The sequence below is a fragment of the Melanerpes formicivorus genome, unplaced genomic scaffold, assembly GCF_026170545.1.
Source record: "Melanerpes formicivorus ecotype bairdi unplaced genomic scaffold, bMelFor1.0.p_v2 SCAF_2, whole genome shotgun sequence".
Lineage (NCBI taxonomy): Eukaryota > Metazoa > Chordata > Aves > Piciformes > Picidae > Melanerpes > Melanerpes formicivorus.
This window is the reverse complement of record NW_027142354.1, coordinates 57,024,390-57,039,848: the sequence shown is the minus strand read 5'-3', so window position 1 is coordinate 57,039,848 and position 15,459 is coordinate 57,024,390. Positions and strand designations below refer to the sequence as shown.

The 15,459-nt window shown below is 46.5% G+C and overlaps 1 protein-coding gene across 2 annotated transcripts in view; it reads left to right on the top strand.

Annotated features, from left to right (window-relative positions):
- The first annotated feature begins 4,248 nt into the window (after window positions 1-4,248).
- CNOT6 (CCR4-NOT transcription complex subunit 6) overlaps window positions 4,249-15,459 on the top strand; it is a 38,424-nt gene continuing 27,213 nt past the window's right edge. For both annotated transcript variants that reach the window (XM_068162730.1, XM_068162722.1), the window contains exon 1: window positions 4,249-4,384. The gene's annotated coding sequence lies outside the window, so the exon portion shown is untranslated. The remainder of the gene's footprint in view (window positions 4,385-15,459) is intronic.

Here is a 15,459-nt window from a genome sequence, read left to right as displayed (position 1 = left end):
TTCTTAGATCTGTTCCTTCGCTACTATGGCACAGCACAAATATTAATGACCAAATGCTCCACAGACCTGCAAGCCTGAGGTAGAGAAGAAGATTCAATGTACATTTTAACCTGTTACCCATCCTGACAAGAAACCAAAGATCTAAACAATTATAGCAGTCATCCAGCCATGGCACAAGCACCCCAGCTGGTGGCAAAGTTAAGTGGTAGTATATCCACCACTGGCACAAAGGAGTTAGAAATCCTTCTCCTGCTATGGCTATACTCAATGCAGATATTTCTAGAAAGAAAGCTTTTGATCATCATATTCAAGTCCTTAGACCATTTTTGTGTAACAAAGCACATTAAGGTAATGCTAAGACTGCAAAGCTCTTACTGACAAATTGTACCATCCAAGGATTAAAATCCCTTAATTCAGCTCTGTTGTGGATATGCATAAGGGGAGTTTTCAATTATCTTTTTACATGCAAGTCTTCTGGAAACCACTGAACTCCATTCCATGCAGGAATATTAATTGCCTCAATGCTTTTTGTATGAGGCTTTCGCTGTAGTTTTAATGCTCAATAAACATCAAAGATTTATCTTTACTGTGACAGAAGATGCTCTTACATTCACTCAGTAGATGGAGAAGAGGCCATAAAACTTAAGGCTGAAATCATTAAGCATGCAATAATTTTAGATGTACAATATGAATGCCCCAAGCCCTCATTTTTCAGAGCACCTGCCACTTCAGGAATAGCTCATGTTCAGAGCAGTGATCCCACTGATCTCAACAGCCATGGAAGCTGTCCTGCAGTTCAGATCCCTGTCCCTCTACCTGGATAGATTTGAAACTTGGAAGATAATTAAGCTCTGCCCTCCTATTTGGGATCACTCTCCTCCTCCTAGCTACTCCCTCCTTATCCTCTTCATTATCTCCCCTGCTTTGCTATAACTCTGCTCTCCTCCCCTGCTTCATTTCTTGCTTCACCTTACATGGTTTTTTTCACACTTCCTGGGCACAGAAGGTGGTAGAGCAGAGAGGACTGAGCCCTTCCTTCCTCACCTCTTCTGCAACCCGCACATGAGAGCTTTACAGCCCATGGCAGCTCTGTTCCTGCTCTGAGGATGGGGTGATGTCACTTCAGCTCACCCATCGTGTATGAGCCACGCAGGACAAAGGATATGACTTCTATTACAAAGACTTAAGAGGTCAAACAAGCCTCTACTGTAGACATTTCAAAGGAGTGCAGCTTCACCAAATGTGGTGATTGAAACAAAGCAAAAAGTACCATAGCTCAGCCACAAAGACAGCTCTCTACCACAAGTTTCACATCCCTCTGTCAGTACACAGAGGCTACAGGACCTCACAACTGATGTAAGTGTTGGTAAGATTGATCCAGTGGCCCTCCCCAACTCCTCCCAGGCACATTCCCCGTCTCCTGCCTTGAATGTATGCATCAAGGTCTTTCACAGCAGTACTGTCCCAAACTCAGCAGCCCATGAGACACAGCAGCCTCCGAAAGGCATGGAAACTCTCACGGGCAGGTAAAAGATTAATGGGAAGGGCTCTCTTTTGATTGATGAATCTGTGACCTTGAGCAACAAGAGCACTTGCACGAAGTATATCTGCCATGTGAGACAGACAAAATGAAAGAGGCTCATATTGCACTCTCAGATCTCATTAAGCACCCAGACCAGAAACACCGATACTGGCACTGGCCATCTGCTCCACTGTTTGCCTGGTTACAGGTCTGATAACACTTACAGGGAGCAAAAGTTAATCATACGTACAGATGAGCACCAGCACTTCTGCACAGGAAACTCAGCAGAGCATAACAGCTGAAAACAAAAAACCCCACATGCTTGTTTTTATTTCACTCTGTTGTTTCCAACCACACAGGCAAGCTGGCAGTTCAAAAGAAAAATCGTTGACATAAAAGGCCATAACTTTAGACTCTTCAAATGTTGCCTTCCCCCCTCCCCCCTTTTATAAATAACCTGTACTCATCAAGTTAATCATCTTGAAATCTGCCAAACTGCTGAGATGTCCTCTTTGTCTCCACCATACAGAATCATTTTTAATTGCTTCAGAATTACTCCTCCTCCTGCTCTTCCCCCCCCCCCCCCCCCCCCCCCCTTGTCTCAATTATTTGGGAATCACTGGTGCTCTCTGCTTCAAAATTACTCCTTCTCCTGCTCTATTTTTTTCCTTGTCTCAATTATTTGAGAATCACTGGTGCTCTCTGCCATTTGGTCTCCACTTGCAGCGATGAAGGCCCTTGCCAGCAGACCCTTCCAACTCTCCTGTAATACTACCCCCAGCATCCATCCCCGAGGAATGAAGTTTTCCCTGCAAGCGTTTTTCGAGAGCCCTGTGATCAGCTGAATTTTCTTTGCTGAGCAGCAATTCCTGGAAAATCCTGCAACGTATTCAAAGACTTTCCTACTGCTTTTGGAGAATTAGCTGTGGGCAAAATGATACAGTCTATTGAGGCCATATCTGACCTAGAAAGTATTAACTGAAGAATGTGCAGGACAGCTGGTTATCAGAGAGGGGGGAAAAAAAACCAGACAGACATGCAGGAGAATGACATGTAGAGCTACTCGAGTTAGTTCTGAGTGACTGTCAGCTCTCCAGAGCCAGCCAAGCCCGGGAAGCAGATACAGTGCTCCTGCCAGAGCCTGTGCAGCATCCCCCAGCACAGCCAGCTCAGATATCTCTAGCGCAGGACTGCGCCATGCGGCGAGGAGATAGTTTATCATCCCAGAGCGTTTCAGATATGTGATAGGATAAGGCTGAATAAAAATCTGAATTATAGCAACGTTATTTCCAACAAAGTGCCAAAGGGCTCAGCCTTTCAGCAGAGGACATTCTGTGATAGGGTTTGTTATGCAGCATACCAGGGGCGTCCTTTCCAAAACGCTGCTTTCAATGGGTGGTGGTGGTTGTGCTCCTCAGAACCACGACCAGGTAGACTTCTCCTATAAACTGTTTTTCCCTCACAGCCAGGTTGGATGGGGTCTTGACCAACCTAATCTAGCAGGAGGTGCTCCTGCCCCTGGCACACCACCAGTGACACAATTATATGATCTTTAAGGTCCCTTCCAACACAAACCATTCTGTGATGATCCTATACTAAAAGAGGATGCCTTGTTACACAGCCGTGTCAGTGTCATTTATTTCCAGCTACACATCCAGTTACACCTAAACAGATGAGGCTCAAATTCTTCTTTAGCTCTCCCAGTTCAGAAATAGGGTTGTGTATCTGGGATAACGTCTCTTTACTATTCCTTTTGATGAGGTGCTACATACCACGTGCACGTTTGCTGCTGCAGCGCCCATGCTTGCAACATTTTAACTCTGAAAATCAGAGGAAATAATTATTTGAAGTCACTATGGCACTTCCCCACCATCACTTCAGGAAGCGTCTCTCATCTTCCTGCAAAGTCTTCTCGCAGAGGGGCAGCGAGAATAACGACACTTAAAAATAACAGTCTTTATTTCCCCACAATATTTCGGTACACATCCATTCAATGGGTTCAAGGAAGAAAACGATGTGAGCTGTAACCCGAGTGTCACAAGGGTGCTGATGGCAATTCTGGTGGCCATTTCACGGTGAACACTGCTGGTGCAAATGTCACAGCAAAGGACTGGGGGCACCGTTTTGCTGTTGCACGCAAACACAAAAGCTGTCCTCTTTCCTAAAAAGCCTTCAGCGCACCATCAACATTTTGCCTGAGCACACCCACTCCAAGTGGGAATTCCCGAATCAGACTTTTGCAAGAGAATGTTAAAGTTATTTTTCAAACAAGTGTCTGCTTTAATGAGGCTTCCCGGACTGCTGATAGAAACCATTTCCCTGCGATCTACTTATACTGGTTTTGCGTTCCATGATACAGCTGAGACGTAACTTCCCCCCACTCTTCTGCCACCCCCTTCCCTCCGTGCCCCATCGATTCCTACCGAGGTAACCCGAAACACCTCTCCAAACGCCTCCTCCCCCTTTTATCACCCCTCGACCCCCTTACCCCTTCCCCAGCTCCACCGCAGCACCCCCGACCCTTCTGTTCCCCCCACCTGCGGGTACCCCTGAGCTCGTCCCGGCCTTCAGCACCCCCCGCACACACCCCCCCTGCGGTCCCCTCCGCGTCCGCGGAGCGTGCGCCGAGTGCCATGGGCCTGGGCAGGCGGGGCGGAGGGAGAGGAGGAGGGAGGAGGAGGAGGGCCGGCCCGCCCGCAGCCGCTGCCGCCGCCAGCGCCGCCATGATGCTTGTTTGCTTTCAATGAGTGTGAGGAGGAGGCGGGGGGGAGCTGCTCTCCCGTCCGGCCCGCGGCAGGAAACAAAGAGCCAGGCAGGCGGCGGAGCGAGGGCGGCGGGGGGACGGGGATGCTGCAGCCACAGGTAGGGGCGGCCCCCGCCGCGGGGGGCGGCCGTAGGGCTTCGCCTGGAGGGGGGGCTCTCGGTTGCAGGGGGGGCAGCGCTCCGTGGTGGGGGAGTGGGACAGTGCTATGGGGGAAGGGATCGGCGTTGTTACAGCGGGGGCGGGAAGCCTCCCTTAGTTTTTTGGGGTGGCTCCCCCGTGCTGTGTCGTTTGGAGGTGTCGGGGGGGAGGGGAGGAGGGGACTTGGCCCTTCCGTGGGCTTGAGGGGGCGCGGGGCGGGGGGGGGTGGTGGCTTGGGGGCGATGGAAGAAGCGATGGGCCCCGGGCGGTTGTTGGTGCGGGGACGGCTAGAGGAGGCTCCGCGCCCCGGGGAGGCGGCTAGGAAATGCCTGGTCTCAAAGCGGAGAGCGGCGGGCAGAGGGGGTTCCGCCGTCGGGAAACTTGCCCGGCCGGGGGCCAGTAAACAGCCACCCAGCGTGCGGGAGCTGGGCCGGGCGGCGCCTCGCAGGGAGCCGGCTTTATTTGCATCGGGAAGGCGATTAAGAGAAATTAGTGTAATGGCATCTGGAAACCTTAAGTTTTGGGTTTTTTTTTGTTGTTGTTGTTTTTTTTCCTCTCTGTGCAGTCGAGTTTAAAATAATTAAACAAAGGCAGAGGGAAATGACATCAATCTGGTAATAGCTCGTCCACCCTCAGCGCACGGCTTCTCCGTGTCTCCCTGCCTCCCCGGAGGCCGATTTGCCTCCCTGCGAGAGCACACGGAGAGGGGCCGAGAGCGCTGCCTGTCAGCGGAGCGCCTCGTTCTGCTCCGGAAGGAGCTGCCGTCAGCTGCCCGCCCCGCCGACAGCGGGAGCCGCGGCCTGCCTGGCGCCGGGGCCCGAAGCGGCCCCTCGCTCGTTCCGGCGGAGGGAAACGGCGAGGCGAGCGCGGGCCGTGATTGCCAGCCCCGGTGGCCAATGGGGGAGCGCGGGGGGCGGGCCGAGCGCTGGCACGTGAGGTGGCGGGGCAGACGCATGCAGGGATAAACAGAGGGGAATTGGGGCGGGCGGGCCCGGGGGGGGTGGCGCCCCGGGCAGGGGCACTCGGTCGGACCGGGCAGCTCAGCAGTAATTCCTCGTTAGCACAGCTCGTTAGGGGGGATTTTTACGGCATTTAGTGGACTCCGGGGTAGGTGTGCGGGGCCTGAACACCTGAACTGGGTGTAGAATCCTGCGTCGTCTGCACCCTTCAGTCAGCGGGGTGCAGGGTGGTACCGCCTGGGCTCGCACAGAATCCCAGGTGGTGGGGGTTGGAGGGGACCTCTGGAGATCATCTAGGCCAATCCCCATGTTAACGCAGGATCACCCAGAGTAAATCACCCAGGAACACGTCCGGGCGAGTTTTGAATGCCTCCAGAGACGCTTCCCAACCTCTCGGGGCAGCCTGTTCCAGTGCTCTGCCACCCTCGGTGATCGCCCTCCGCGGTGATCGCCCTCCACGATCTGCCGGCAGGCTTGCAGGACGGATTTCCTTTCTTAGAGTTTTACGGAGAATCTGGAGCCTGGAATCAAGGCTTTGGACACGTATATATCTATACATGTGTCTGTCTTGATGATACGTGTGTGTCATGAACTGTGTTTTATTGGCAATCTTCCCGCTGACATCAACATTCATATGAAATCTAGTTCGTGTCATACAAGAAACATTCCGAACACGTACGGTGTAACAGAGCTTTTCCTCGTGTATTTTATTAAAATGCAGATACCTGTGTTTCCCCAAACGCATAGAAAATGGCATGTACTGAAAATACCAGCCCACAGACAGGTATTTGCCTTGTAACTCGGGTTGCAGGTAATTCTGCAACCAATCAAACAAGCTGCTGTTGTTTGATTTCTGGGCCTTATTTTCTTAATCTAGATTTCACCACAATGGGCAACTAATTCGAAATTCAGGGGATTAAGAAATACCTGTGGTATTTGTCTGGCTTACCTACAGAGATGTGCAAGTGTTGACTGGTAATAGTATTGTATCTTGGATTATGGTGGTTTTTTTCCCATTCTAGAGCAGGTCTCATAATTGGGAATTTATCAACATTTCCACTGGGGTAATTTTACAGGATTATCCACCCTCTGTTCTTCCTGCTGGTTCACCTGGACTCTGGAGTTTGCTGCTAGCAACGAAGCCTTCTGTGGGGGTTTATTCGTGCTGTTACTGAAATGGAGCTCTTTGCATATGGATTAACTCTTTGTTCACTTTTCACCTGAATCACTTGGATCAGTCCACTTATAAAAAGGACCCTACCGTGCACCTCTTTTCTCCTTGCATTTTGAACTCTGAATAAAGTCTTGATGGGGTCAGGCTTTTTACTTTGCTTGCATTTTGGGGGAAGAACTGAATTATAAAGATAGATGAGACTGTAATAACCCATGGGCAAGTAAATACTTTTGATGTCATATTATATATGAGGACTTGAAAACATATCCAAGGGTCACAAATTGAATAAGCATGGTGCCTTTTCAAGGTAAAAATCAGTAAGATCAGGCTGTACTCGATGCCAGGGACACATTCTTCTAAGCAAGTGCAACATTCATGTCTTTAAAATGGGGTCAAATATTCCCATGATTGAGCAGACTAAAAATTCTTTCCCAAGGGCTGAACAAAAGCATCTGTTTTTAAAAGCATGGCAGTGTAAATAAAAATGCTCCTGCTAATCCATCACCAACTAGCAAAGTGATTTTGTTTGTAGTGCAGTGTGTCTTATTATTTGGGTTACCCCCGAGTGCACGTGCAGTCTGTGCCATTGCATCCCTGGCCCCAGTGGCACTGCACATACACACAGATAGTATCTTCCTGAAGGAGGAGATGCCTTTCAGTCTTCAGAACTGAAAGAATGTGCATGGATTGTCACCTCTTGCCATCGGTGCTTTGTGCTGGGAGAAATCTGTAGTAGTCCAGGATTACAGTGGTGTGTGATGAGCTTGTAAAAGCTACCACTGACTGTAAAGCCCTGCAAGAATAATCTCCACCAGCCCCACCTCTAGGTTGCAGTCCTAGTTGCATAAAATGGAGGTTGACCCTTACCCTGCTGCATAAAATGTATTTGAGGCTTTTTTAACCTGTACAGTGAGGTGTTTTTTTTGCACTGCTTTTGGTACCAAAATACTTGCCTAACCTAACTGAATCCAGCCTAAATTTAGACTTCTTCATGGCGTGACTTTGAAAACTTCATAGAGAAATGGCTCAAACTGAGGCACTGCAGGGTTTCATCTGTTTTGTATTCCTTCTTCAGTGCTGGTGCTTCACTCTTGGAAGTGTGGTGATTATTCTACAACATCCTGCAAGATAATAAGCATTGTATTAAGTGACATAATTCATGTTCCTGCATTGAAATTGGATTGCAAAGAAGCCCAATCCAAGGGGAAGCGTGGCGTAAGCTTGGGGACCTGCACTCAATTTTTGCACTGAGTGATTTCTGCAGTTGAAGTGTTGAAGAGTTTACAAATGGCTTAGGCAGGTCCCGTAGAAAAAGCTGTTTAAATGCTTAACATGTGCTTTTGAGCTACTAATTACACTTCCAAGATGGTGCTTATTTAAAGAAAGAAAAAAAAATAATTGGCAACAACTCTTTTTTTTTTCCCTTTTGTAAGACTGCAACAGGAATCCTTTTGTTAAGGCCTCAGAGGGCTGCTTTTTAAGTGAAGGAACCAAGGAGGGCCTAGGAGGAGAAAATACATACATAGTTGTTTATTTTAGAACTGAAATACTTGCAGTTAGTATTGCACTTCATGCTCTAATGGAGCCCTGCAGGAAGAGATTGATTTTCTTTTTGGTTTACTCTTTTTTCCAGAATGGGAAGGCCATGGGGTATGGTACAGAAGCTGCCATCCAGCCCTTGTGTTCACAGCCTGGAGAGGTTAATACCTCTCTTAAGTGTCTGAGTTCATGTTCCTATTTGCAAGCTTTACCCTGAGAGTGAGGTGCCTTCCTACCCTAAGATTACCCTGAAGTTTCTATACCATTTTATATTGCCAGTACCTCCAGAGGCTCCATCAGCTCTGAGCTTCCCTCCTTTTCTTAGCAAGGCAGCAGTTTCAGTCTGAAGACTGGGGGTTTCTAGAACATGCTGAAGCAATCTTGTGTGATAGCTCATGTCATTAGAGCGCAGCATCTTGCCATATTTAGGAGACCATGAAGTATACCATAATTTAGTATACTGCCTGTTGCAAATAAATCTGAGCAGCTTCACTGCTTGAGCTATTTTGGAGTATATTGATGAGTGAGGCGTGGATCTTGCAAGTTGATCTGGCTTAAGTACTGCTCCACAAAATTATCTCCCTGCATAGATCTGTTTGCATCATCTGGGATCAGGGAAAAAAACCCCAACAAAACCCTTAAAGCTGTGGCTGCAGTTCACAGGTCCTTTCATGTGCTCTTTGGAACAAAAGAACCCATGCTGAACCAACACCCAGGGAGACAGGAAGGCTTGAAACTAAAACACAGCTAGGTTTGAGCTTGCACCGTCTATTGTATATCACCTGTTAGAACAAGGAGACAGCATTGTAGTGGCTAAATAACATTAATACTTTGTGTGTCTTATGCCAAACGGATCATTAACACTTACTAATAGTCTTTTGAAGTAGTTCTAACAGTTGTCCACCCAACAAGGGCAAGGGTCCTGTGGACTGAGATAGCGGAGTTTCAGTGCTGCCTTAAATGTCAATTCTTCTATAAATAGAGTGCTCTCAGGAAGGAGAGCTTTTAGGAGCAATTGATGTATGTGAAAAATAATTAAAACTAGGAATCTGGAGATTTGAGAGCTGGTTGTACAGTAATTGTCAGGCATGACATAGGTGATGCTTGGGGAGGGAGCAGTGGGCTAGAGCTGCTGCCTGGGGAGGGAGCAGTGGGCTAGAGCTGCTGCTTGGGGAGGGAGCAGTGGGCTAGGTAACCTCCTGGTTTCTTCTGCCATAGTATGGCAGGACTTTTGTCTGGTGGCAGAACTTGGAAAGCTGCTACTTTGGTTGCTCATTAACTCCCCATGATCTGCGTCAGTACAGCCCTGGTCAGGAGTGCTGAAACCCAACCAGTGACGTGGCTGGAGTGCTGGTGCTTTTTTTGAAACCACCAACAATGAACTCCCACTTTCTTAGCTGAGTATCATTGTTGGTTTTCAGCATTGTCTCCCAAACAGCTGCATCAAGACAACACAGGGAGGTGATGAACATGTGTCCAGGAAAGAAATCTTGAGCTGGCTTTGCTGCACCGTGACATGGTTGTGGAAGAACATTCTGAAACTTGGTTTAATTTGAAGTAAAAACAATCTATGAATAGTCTGGTTGCTTCTATCAGGATGTGGCTAGTTGGGTACAGCATGAGCAGCATGCATGAGCTCTGTAATACCCTGAACTTCAGTTTAGCAACTCTGGTATTAACAACCATTTAAACATCCAGAAATTGGTTTTTAGAAAGGCAAAGACTCTGGGATTTAGGTGACTGGCATCTCTTGTCGAGCTCTTGTTCAGGTCTGCAGCAGGAATGCTGAGAATGAGCTCCTGTCCAGGCCTCACTTAGACTAGCTGAGTTCTCTCTTACTCTTACTGCAGGGCTAAGAAGGAGAACGTTTTGTGCGGTGACTTCATGTTTTCACCCACAAAATAACAGAAATGTGGTAAGTATTCTGCAGGAAAATGTGGTAAGGAACGTTGTGGGGCACATGCCGGTGCTTAGAATAGCTTTCTGAGTTGGCCCAAGATAAGAAATGGTGCAGTGGTTAGTCTGCCCAAGAATGAGCGTTCCATGGACCGTGAAGAATCAGAGATAAATGGTCCAACACGGTTGTCTGGAGAGGAGCAGTGCAGGGAGAGTTGGCATTGCATTAACACTTGGGAGTGCAAGCCCATTCCCATGAGCTTCCTGAAGACTTTTTAAGCATTGGTCTTGAGGTCTGTTTACATTTTTAAAGCTTGGAGGCTGTGTGTTTTACAACAGAACTCTTCAGGCTGATCTTTGAGGCTCCATTTTATTCCTACAGTACAATCCTGTAGTGCAAGCCAATTCTTCAAGCAGTGAAGTGAACCTGACTGATCTTTTAATACATTGGCATTTCAGAATGCACTAAAATAGAAAATGCAAAACTCTGAATGTTGTTAGTACTCATTAGCTAGCCAGAGTGTTTCTAGGGATACCAGTTAAAGGTCAGCCTTTTCTTTGCAATTTGGTTTGTGCTAATGTTTGTTTTGTGTACAGCAGCCTCTTACTATAGGCTTAATTACATACAACTGCTGATAATTAAGAACTGGTCTAATAATCTAGAGTGTGTCTGTGCTACACTGAGTGTATTTGAAAATAGTATGCAGGGTAGGAGGTGGGAATTGGAGCTCTTTATCAGGAGTCAGATAAAATAGATCTGTCTTCCAGGTCTGCCTGGAAGACAGAGCAGTCAAGAAACCTCTGTGCTGAATTGTGCCTTTTGCATTCTGACCTTTTCAGAGTTCTTTTGAAGCTGGTTTTTATAGCAACTAAACATGGAAGTGAAAACAGCTTCTGTGCACTAGGGAAACTATGGTAAGAGAGTTTTTCAAGCCTTCCAAGCTTTAGGGGGGTTACATGTACACCATTAAAATATGGAGTGCAGGCTCCTCATCTGACAGGAAATTGTGAGTGGAATGGTTGGGCAGGAAGAGAAGCATAGATCTGGAAAATGGCAGCTTCCCTACCTCTGCCACATACTTTCTAACCAGCCAGTTCCTATGAACACATAAAGGAGGTCAGAGAAAAAAGTCATTACATTTCAAACATCTGCAGGTCAAAACTTACTATAACATTCTGAAAAATCTTAAGTGATTTTTTTGGTCTTTAAAGCCTGATCTAGTCAGTGCTGTATAGTTCTGTAGTCTCAGCAAGTGTTCCTGATGTGAAAACAGCAAATACATGTGATATTTAAGGCCAGTAGATACTAACCAGGATGCTTTGCTTAAGTTGTGGGAGCATTAGGTCTCACTTTGGTCAGCTGTGGCAATAGAATAGAAGAATAGACCAGGTTGGAAGAGACCTTTGAGATCATCAAGTCCACCCTATCCCCCAACACCATCTAATCAACTAAATTATGGCACCAAGGCTCTTCCTAAACACCTCCAGTGATGGTGTCTCCACCACCTCCCTGGGCAGCACATTCCAATGGCCAATCTCTCTTTCTGGGAAGAACTTCTTCCTCACATCCAGCCTAAACTTCCCCTGGTGCAGCTTGAGACTGTGTTCTCTCCTGTCACAGATTGTCTGGCAGAAGAGACCAACCCCCACCTGGCTACAACCTCCCTTCAGGGAGTTGGAGAGAGCAACGTGGTCTCCCCTGAGCCTCCTCTTCTCCAGGCTAAGCAACCCCAGCTCCCTCAGCCTCTCCTCCCAGGGCTGTGCTCCAGACCCCTCCCCAGCTTTCTTGCCTTTCTCTGGACACCTTCCAGCATCTCAACATCTTTCCCAAATTGAGGGGCCCAGAACTGGCCACAGGACTCAAGGTGTGGCCTGCCCAGTGCTGAGCACAGGGCAGAATGACTTCCCTGCTCCTGCTGGCCACACTCTCCCCGACACAGGCCAGACTGCAAAAGGGTTTTGCAGTACTTTTACAACTTTAGAGATTTTTATTTTTCTTAATAACATTAAAGCTTTTGTCAACTTCTTGAGAGTTCTGTAATAGAACTTATCCATGCAAAATCAAATGATTTGATTAGTCATGTTCCAGATACCTGAACTAATACAGATTGACTGCATCAGTACTTCTGTATTTATTCTTTTGTAACAGAATACATAGAATTGGGTCTGTTGGAAAAAGACCTCCAAGATCAAGCCCAACCATTAATGCATCTTCACATCCCACTGCACCACCTCACTGTGAAAATGAGGAAGGGTAACTTGTGGGGGTTTTTATTGGCAGCCATGTAATGTTCTAGTTTTAGAAGCCCTCCAAATAGGATGAAACTTTACTTCCCTGATGAAACCATTCAATCTTAATATGCTAACAGCCACTAAACCCTGATCCCACTGAGTGAAAAAGCTCTTGGAGTGAATCAATTGACTTTGTGTTGACTCAACAGCACTTCTATTTATTTATTTGTAATTTAGATTATTCCAGCATTAAGCTATAAATTGGGTTAAAGGGATCTTGACACTTTCCCCCCAGGTTATAACTGAGTCTCTTGGGTGTGGGGAGTGTTTGAGAGGAAGGGTTCCTGTGCTGCTCCAGTTCTGCCCGTGCACACAGCTGCTGCTGCCATCTCTCCTCACACTGGGTAAAAAGAGATTTCTAATGCACAGCATGCATTCTGAAAAATTCAGCTGTACCCTTTAGCTAGTTCCCAGTTGGATTTTTCCTCTTCCCCCCCACCCCCCAACGGCATACTATTAAAAACCCCCAACAACTTGAACAGCCTCTTAAAATACCCAAAGTGTTTGCACTAGTCAACAAACAATAGGTGTTTACATAACAGACTTGATATTTACCTAAAAGTAGCATACTGGTAGGGGAAAAAAACCAAACCAGTCGTGTTTTCTTGCAACATTGGTGTTTCCTTTGTGTATATTTCAAGAGAGCAATCTTGTTCACTCCTACAAAAGGTGGTATTGTCAGCGGACAGGCAAGTCCTCCAACTTCTCTTAATTCAGCAGCGAAGCCCTTGTCATTTTACTTCTAATGTGCTTTAGTTTGGTTTCCTCTAATTTGAGGAAGCTTCAATTAATTTTTACTTTATTTTTTTCCTTTTAGCTGGTGGCTTGCACCTGCATCTCTGAACTTTTGGTTTAGCTACTTGCACTGTTGTGTGTTGCAGCATAATACAACCAGAAGCTATAGTTGAGAGCAGGATGCAAGTATTCTTCCATGTTAGGATGTGTTCCTGCTGTGGGTGGGACATCCAGAAGTGGAGCTTGTAGTCCAAGTTCTGTATTAAAAAAAGTTCCAGTTTGATACATTCTGAGCAAGACAGAACTAAATGGTCTCCTCTCCCAGGCAACCACCAACAGAACAAGAGGACACAGTCTCAAGCTGTACCAGGGGAGGTTCAGGCTGGATGTTAGGAAGAAGTTCTTCCCAGAAAGAGAGATTGGCCATTGGAATGTGCTGCCCAGGGAGGTGGTGGAGTCACCATCCCTGGAGGTGTTTAAGAGGAGACTGGATGGGGCACTTAGTGCCATGATTTAGTTGATTAGATGGTGTTGGGTGATAGGTTGGACTTGATGATCTCCAAGGTCTTTTCCAACCTGGTTAATTCTACTCTAGTCTGAGACTGATAGGGAATTCAGAAGGCATCAGACATACAGGAAGAACACTTAATTCTTTAGGTAAAGTTCTAGGTCTCTGTGGTGTAGGGCTGTTCCCAAAGAATTTGAAATCAAGAGTTGAGCTGAAGTACATTACATTTACTTCACATGACACTTGGTTGAGCTTGCTTGCTTCCTTTTCTCATTGTAGTATCTTTCCTGTGAAGGTTTTGCCATCATTTTTTCAGAATTAAGGCAGCTGTCTAGTTTGTTTCCCACACATGATACAACCTGAGGATAAATGCAGCCAGTGACCCAACTCATCAGTTCAGGTGTGTAAATTCTGTGGGGACTGACCTTCATTCTAAGCCTGTTGAACCTTCTTTAGCTTTTGTGTGTGAAGACAAATGTTGCACCTCATCATCCTGGCCAGGGCCAGTGTCTGTTTACCCAGGGTTGTTGCTTCATTTGGCTGTACTTTAAGCTGAAATGGAGCTCAATGCCTATAGACATCCATAAGGTATTGAGTGAGGTGCCACCAGGGACAAGAGGGTGAAAGCAGTAAGCTTGGTTCACTTTGGAGAAGTATTTATTTAAAGAATGGGTCTAGGAGCAAATCTTGAGTTTTATGGTGAACACTGAACTGCATCATGGTGAAATTACCTTGAGCTTTTTCCTAAGCACAGTAGGTATCTCTTGGATGCACTTATGGTTCTACCTCTCCCTTCAAGGGGGTCACTGTTTGAAGTTTATTAGAATGAGCAGAAATCACTGCTTTAAAGCCTAACAGTAGAGATTAACCCTTCAAGTCCAGGGTAACATTTCTGGTTGGCCTATAGGTTGCTGGAACTGCTGCAGCTTTAAGTTATCTAACCTCAGCGTACTTTGACTTCAGTTAGGATTCCAGACTTTGTTCAGTGTTACTATTTAACTAATGCATGGATGAGGGTAGTTGGAAGCAAGGTTTTTACTTCCTGCTTTTCAAGGGGAGATTTCAAGTAGGTGTGGCCAGAAGGCCAATTATGTTGTTGTCCTTTTGCAGTCCCATAAGCAGCTGTGCTGCAAATCCACACATAAAATACTGCCATGGAGGACTAACAACAATACAGGGAACCAAGCTCCTTCAAACAATTCTTTCCCCCACCCTCCCCTTAGCTTTTTGCCACTTCAGTTCTCTTTACCAGCTCACTTTTTAATCCAGACAAGTCAGTGTTGATGCAAGGGTGTAGAAATACACAGTGCTGGAGAGGAAGAAACTGCAGGAGGACCAGCTTGTTTCTGCTTCGTGCATTGTAAAACCACAGTGCAGGTGGCTGGTGTGGGGAGGTGAGGAGGATCCTAAATTAACTCTGAATTCAAGACATACCAGGCACTACACAAAACATTTTAAAGTGGTGGAGAAAGTCCTTGGAATGCATTTTCAAATGAAACTTTGGATTGCGTGGAAAAGAGTTTCAAGGTTAAAGGCACAAGGCTGCAAATGAACAGTCTGGGATCAGCTCCCAGTACTGGGGTTTGGAGAAAGAAAGGGGAAAAAAACCCCAAGCCTCTGGTGCTATAATGTTCTTACAAAATCTTTGATCAACTTAATGGTTTATAATTAATAGAAAGCACAGTAGATTGCTTTCTGTCCTGCTGCTTTTCGGCAGTGCAGAAGTCATTCCTTTGGCAAGGAACGCTGTGCTGCATCAATAAGTGGCAAACACTCTGAAGTGATCTTGTTACTTCTAACTCTGTTAGGTCTAGAGTTGTCTAGTTCATTCCCTGGATTTAATTAAAGTAGCAAGACATCTGAATAATTAGACACTTGGTTGGGTGTGGTGCTACTTTGTTTACTTCCTCCTCCTGGTTATCTCCTGATCTA